Genomic DNA, 6263 nt, shown 5'->3' with positions numbered 1-6263 from the left:
ACTTAATGCCTTTGGCCTTGAAATTTGCTTTGTCTAATAGTAGTATTGACAAGGTCTTTTCATTTATGATTCTGTGGTATATCTTTGGCCAAAATTTCAAATTTAATTGAAATTTGATTTTAATCTTTCTTTGTCTCTTGGTTTTTAGTGTGCTTCTTAAAATCACATATGGCTGGCTTTTATTCATTAATTCAATCTGATAGGGCTATGAAGCCAATTCACATTTAACGAGTGACATTTGATATACTTGATTTATTCTATATAATTATATTTATTTTAATTTTTTTGTTTGCACGGCTAATTCCCCTTTCTCATTTGTTAATTTAGAATGCTACTGTGCTTCTCTATTTCATTGGTGGTCACTTTCCACTTTCTATTAGACATATTAAAATCTCTACTTCTCTATTATGATTCCAATTCCCCCACTGCTCTAAGATGAATCCTTTAGAGCCAGCGTGGTCAAACTACGGCCCATGGGTCAAATGTGCCCTACCATCTGATTTTGTACGGCTCACACGCTGGAAGGGTTTTTACTTTTTAAATAGTTGAAAAAAACTCAAAGGAAAAATAACTTCATGATATATGAGAATTACATAAAATTAAACTTTCAGTTGCATAAAGTTTTATTGTAACACAGCCACATTTATTTGGTTACTTATTGTCCGTGTTTGCTTTTGTGCTTCGACGGCAGAGTTGAGTAGTTGTGACAGAGACCAGATGGCTGACAAAGCTGAAAGTGTTTACTGTCTGGCCCCTTACAGCTTGCTGACCTGTGCCTGAGAACATCCTGATTTCCTCAGGTTGACCCAACTCTAGAGCGGGTCCTTAGGAGGCTGTTACTTGTGCATATGAACTGGGTTGCAAATAAGCAATTTTTAGCTGTCTTACCAAAGTAAAATCCTTGTTATAGAATAAATTTCCTTAAAGGAAAATATAAAGATAATTATTTTTATAATTAACTAAAGACATACAGTTTATTTTTGTCTTGTTTCAAAATGAAATAATGGCTCTCAAAGCTTAATATTTCTCATATGAATGCAAAACGATTTCCAGCAGCCCCTGCACAAACCAGGCTGGGTAATCTGTGCTTCTGATGGTTAGACGACCCACCCTCACCGCTGTCTGTGGGAAGCAACAACTTTCCTTTTTTGATCACAAATGGAAAGTGAAGCTTAGTGCTTCCCATACTGGTTATACTCGTTCCTTGCCTCACTAAGTAGGGAAATAGCCTAGCGGGTGGGTGGAGAACCACAAGTTTCAAGTTGTGTCCTGCACTAAAATTTAAAAAAAAAATTGTGTACCATAGAGGAAAAAACCAAGAAGAGATTACAGGAAATTTTTTCAGATACTTTACATATTTAAGCCTCAATAAGCCTTCTAGTAGTATGTGTTCATGCGTGTGAAGAAGGGAAGAGAACACATAAGTTCAAATGGACACTAAGACAGGAAAAAATAAGTGGCAGTGAACACAAACAGTCAGAGGAACTAAGGAAGCACTGAAGTAGAGGCAAGACATCTGATTGGAAGAAGTATAAAAACAGGCAGAGATTAGCAAAAAGAGGCTAGATTTGGGGATGAATAAGATTTTATAAAGAACGTGCACTTGAGAAATTATGTCATTCAAAAAGAGATTAAAACTTTGAAAAGAAAACAAGTAACTAGGGTATTACATTATGGCGGTGAGCAGAAATTGCTAAAACATATGCTCAGTTCTCAGGAAAACAGGTTCTGCAGGAAGAAATTGGAGGTGGACACTGGCCGCTTTGCCCAAAGCCACCCAGCTGGTAAGAGTTGAAAGATAAAATGAGATGTCTGTCTGTCAAATCTGTGCTAACAAAACAAAACAAAACAAAAACCTACATCACATCACTGCTCAAAAGAAATGAATTCAGAGGAGAGCCTAGGAGGGGTGTGGCTGGAGAAAGGTTTGGCAGGTTGGCCCGGGGGACAACCTCTGCTGTTTGTGAAAGCAGCACATCAGTGGGATAAGAACCAGATGCAGGAGGAGAAAGTGAGAGAAGCAAGGAAGAGCCGAGGCAGGGGGTGTGGGCCGCTTCCTGAAGAATTCCAGGAGCCAAAAAGCATAGTAAATTATCAATAACTATTTAATACTGAGTTTTCTTAATGCATTTTTTGATATTATCTAGAAAGACAGGTCAAGTTATGGTCCCAACGAGGAAAGTGTTTAGTCTCTAAAGTGCTAGATTTAAAAGTTCTAATTTCTTTAACTTTGCATGTGGGGTAGTTTCTTATTCTTTGTTTTAACAAATTGAAAAAGCACTTAATTAGGTTGTCAGCTAATAGATGATCAATCAAAAATGAGGTTTGGGGCATGTAATCAAAACGGGTTCAAATAATTTAGGGACATTGCTATGAAGAAACTGCTTCTCGTCCATCCACTTCTTTACGTGACCAGGCTATCTCAACGCCCCATAGATCAAAAAAGAGAAATAAAATGAAACGAATGCTGTAAACTGTCTCATGCTAGCAGCAAGTGGTATTCATCCATGCATATGTGAAGCAATTGAAAAAGTTCTGTTTCAATAAAAGACATATTTCCAGAAAAAATAAATAAATAAAAAAATAAAAGTTCTAATTTCTTAACTGTTGTTTTTTAAAACACTCCCATATACTGGATAATTCCCAAGAGTTTTTAAAAAATCAATGAACTGGAGCCAGCCCTGGTGGCCTAGTGGTTAAAGTTCGGTGCTCTCATTGCTTCAGTGGCCTGGCCGTGGAACCACACCACTGGTCTGTCAGTAGCCATGCTGTGGCAGCAGCTCACGTAGAAGAACTGGAAGGATTTACAACCAGAATATACAACTAGTTCTAGGGCTTGGGGGAGAAACAAAAAAAAAAAAAAAAAAAAAAAAGAGGAGGATTGGCAACAGATGTTAGCTTTCCCAGAAAAAAAAACAACAACAAAACTATCATGGACCCTTTCCCCCAAAAGTTGAACTTACTCATATATTAAAAAAAAAAAAAATCAATGAACTGAAGTAGTGCTTAATTTCCCAGCATGTAATCCATTGGGCTCTGTGGTAAGGGCCTCCTGTTATGTTTTCTTTAAATTTGGTCTATTAACAACGACAACAGACAACAGCATTGACACTTCCATTCAAGATGCTAATTCTTTTTGATGAGGAAGAGTGGCCCTGAGCTAACATCTGTGCCAATCTTTCTCTATTTTTGCATGTGGAACGCTGCCACAGCACGGCTTGATGAGTGGTGGGTAGGTATGTGCCTGGGATCCGAACCCAGGAACCCCGGGCTGCCAAAGCAAAGCGCACAAACTTAACCACTACACCACTGGGCTGGCCCCAATGCTAATGTATTTTTGAGAGAATCTTCACGTTTCTTATGATGCCTGACAAATAGAAATGGATCATATAGAAATTTTTTAAATGAAGAAAAAAAGAAAGGCATTTAATTTTGGTTTTGGGAGAAAATTTCTCTCTTGATTTTAGGAGAGGATTTCCTCCCGACATTCCCAGAGTTAACTGAATTTTCAATAATTTGCTATTAGTACTGACTATAGGTGCTGAAACCACTGCTACTGAATATTTTCTAAAGCAGGAGGGAGATGTTAGGTCTCAATTTGGATGACTGCCAAGTCTAAATCCCTCACCTTGATGCTGTCGCTCAGCTGAAGCCCCACTTTTTCAGCTGCCTGAGGCTATCTCCATCTGAATGTCCCATTATTAACTTAAATTCAACAAGTACAAAATCAAACTTTGTATTTTGGTCCTCAAATTCTCCCTGCTGACTTCCTTACTTTTGCTGACAGGCCCACTGATCCAGCTACGCAGACTCAAACGCTGAACTGCAATCACAGGAGCCTCCATCAGGGCTTCCTGTCAGGACTGTGCTGTGAGGAGCTTAGCAAATATATGTGTTTAATTCTCACCAAAACCCTGTGAGGTAGGTCCCAGCGTTCTCATGACTCTCCTTTAAGATGGGGAAGCTGCGGCTTAGTGAGGTTAGTAATTTATTTACAGTCACTTAACTAGTGATGGAGACAGCAGGACTCAGCCCTGAGACTGCGAACACTCAGAGCTTGAAACCTGCAACCGCCTTGCTGTGTTGCCTTAGAGTCACCTCTCACTCCTCCTTCTCCTTTGCCCGATCATGAAGACTTTTTCCCTAAAATGTCCTCTACAACTATCCTCTCCTTTCCATTTTCAATGCCACCACTGGCATTGAGTTCGGCCTCTCCTCATCTCTCATCTCTCCTAAGTGGTCTTCCTGCACTTTGCTGATGATTCATCTTCTTAAAGAGTCACTTCTTGTACACCTTTAGCCTAATGAAACGTCTTCGATGACTACCCATGGTCTGAGTGCTGTTGTCTGACTCAGACATCCAGGTTACCACGTACGCTTCCAATCTTAGCTCTAACCACTCATCTTCAGGAACACTGGGTTTCATCCAGTCTAGACTACTTTCTGTGCTCTGATCTCCTCTGTCTGTTGAAATTCTACTTATCACCTTCACAGTCTAGATTAAGTGCTACTTCCTTCATGAAGCCTCCCCTGATTCCCTTAATCAGTCAAAGATATTCTGGAATTTTCATATGAAAACCTACCCTAGCCTGTACTGTGGTCACTTGTGGACTTATCACGCTTATAGGATCCTAGTTCCTCTAGGGTTGAACTTGTGTCACTCTTATCTTTGTAGTTGGTAGTTATGTAGCATCATGTAATCAGTGCACATGATTCGTGCTTAAAAAGTGAAGACGTATTACATTTTATCGTTAGATGCTGACAGGATATGTAACCCACGTACTCAAGATGTTTTCAATCTAGTAAGGGAAATAAAACTATTATTCGAAAATTAGCAAAAGAACCCTCAGAAACTGAACTACGAGAGTGATGAAAGGACAGAGAGAACGGGAGGGAGGAAAAGTGGAGAAGGACTTAGAGAAAAGTTGAGACCCGCGTTTGATGCTGAAAAGTGAAGAAAGTTGCTGTAAGTGGAAGGGTGTGTTCTGAGGTAGGGAAAAGCATGAGGGAGGGCTCTGAGGTAGGGATGGGCATGGTAGGTCTGGCAAGAAGGATGGCACTTTAGGAACACCCACTGAGAAGGAAAAATACCAGGAAAGTTCAAGGTGTTTCAAAGTAAAAGCTCCCTCAAGTTCACAGTGTCATTTCTTTTTTAAAAAACATTAATTTTTAAAATCAAAATATAATTGACATAACATTGTATAAGTTTAAGGTGTATGGCATGTTGACTTGATACATTTATATATTGCAATATGATTACCATCATGGCATTAGCTAACACATCCATCAAAATTTCCTATCACAAAGCTTTTTGTGATAACTAGCATTCTTCCAAGTTAATCATAATTAGTGAGTTTTTACTGAATATTTTTATACTGCTATATAATTGCTAGAAGTCATCATTGACTATCTGAATTATAGTACATGGCAATATGCTGGCAAACTGCTTCCTTTTCTGCTTTTCAACTGCCATCATGATTTAAGGTTTTGATTCCTAACACAGCCTCGCACAGATGGTAAGAAGTGATCTCATGGATGAGATTCTAGAATTCTAAAAAAATAAAGCCATTTTTATAATGAACTTTCTACGTACTAAAGGATTTTCTTCACTCTGATTTATCCCTGCAAAATTGCTATATGATTGCCCCTGCTATTGTTCCAAGAGGGGAGCTGTTCACAGACGTGTAATGAAAATATGAAGCTCATTTCTTACTGTACTTATGATCTAATCCACATTCAAAACTGGCCCTTGGAGATTGACAAATATAGGTTGTGATAAATTATTACACAGACCTATTCCCACCAAGGCACTAACAGAAAAAATAATGAAAATTGACTAATTTATTTTGAAAAGCTACCTAAAAAGCCAGAACAAGTAGAAGGAAAAGAATTTAAAAAGTATACTATTTTTTTTTCTTTACTACGTGTCGTTTTGGGGAAAAACAGGACATCAACACATTTTAAAACTATAAAGCATTGACTGTTCTCCCAGTTGTTAAATTCTTTTCCATGTGAATTACACATCACTCTTTCCTCAGGACTCAGCGTTGCTAATTTTCTCCATATGTGTGCAATTTGTCTTTGACCTTTCTCAAACGTCCTCTAGGCAGTCCACTTACCATCCAAGAACAACGCCACAGCATCCTTTTATGGGCTGAAAGCTCCATAAAAATAAATGATCCATGGCACAAGCTACATCAACCAGCAGGATAATAAGCTATTTCAGCCCTGTAAATTTTAGTGCCATCCATTCAAAACCACAC

This window comes from Diceros bicornis, chromosome 4 (assembly GCF_020826845.1).
Source record: "Diceros bicornis minor isolate mBicDic1 chromosome 4, mDicBic1.mat.cur, whole genome shotgun sequence".
Classification (NCBI taxonomy): Eukaryota; Metazoa; Chordata; class Mammalia; order Perissodactyla; family Rhinocerotidae; genus Diceros; species Diceros bicornis.
The sequence above is the reverse complement of the archived record's forward strand: the minus strand, read 5'-3'. Positions refer to the sequence as shown.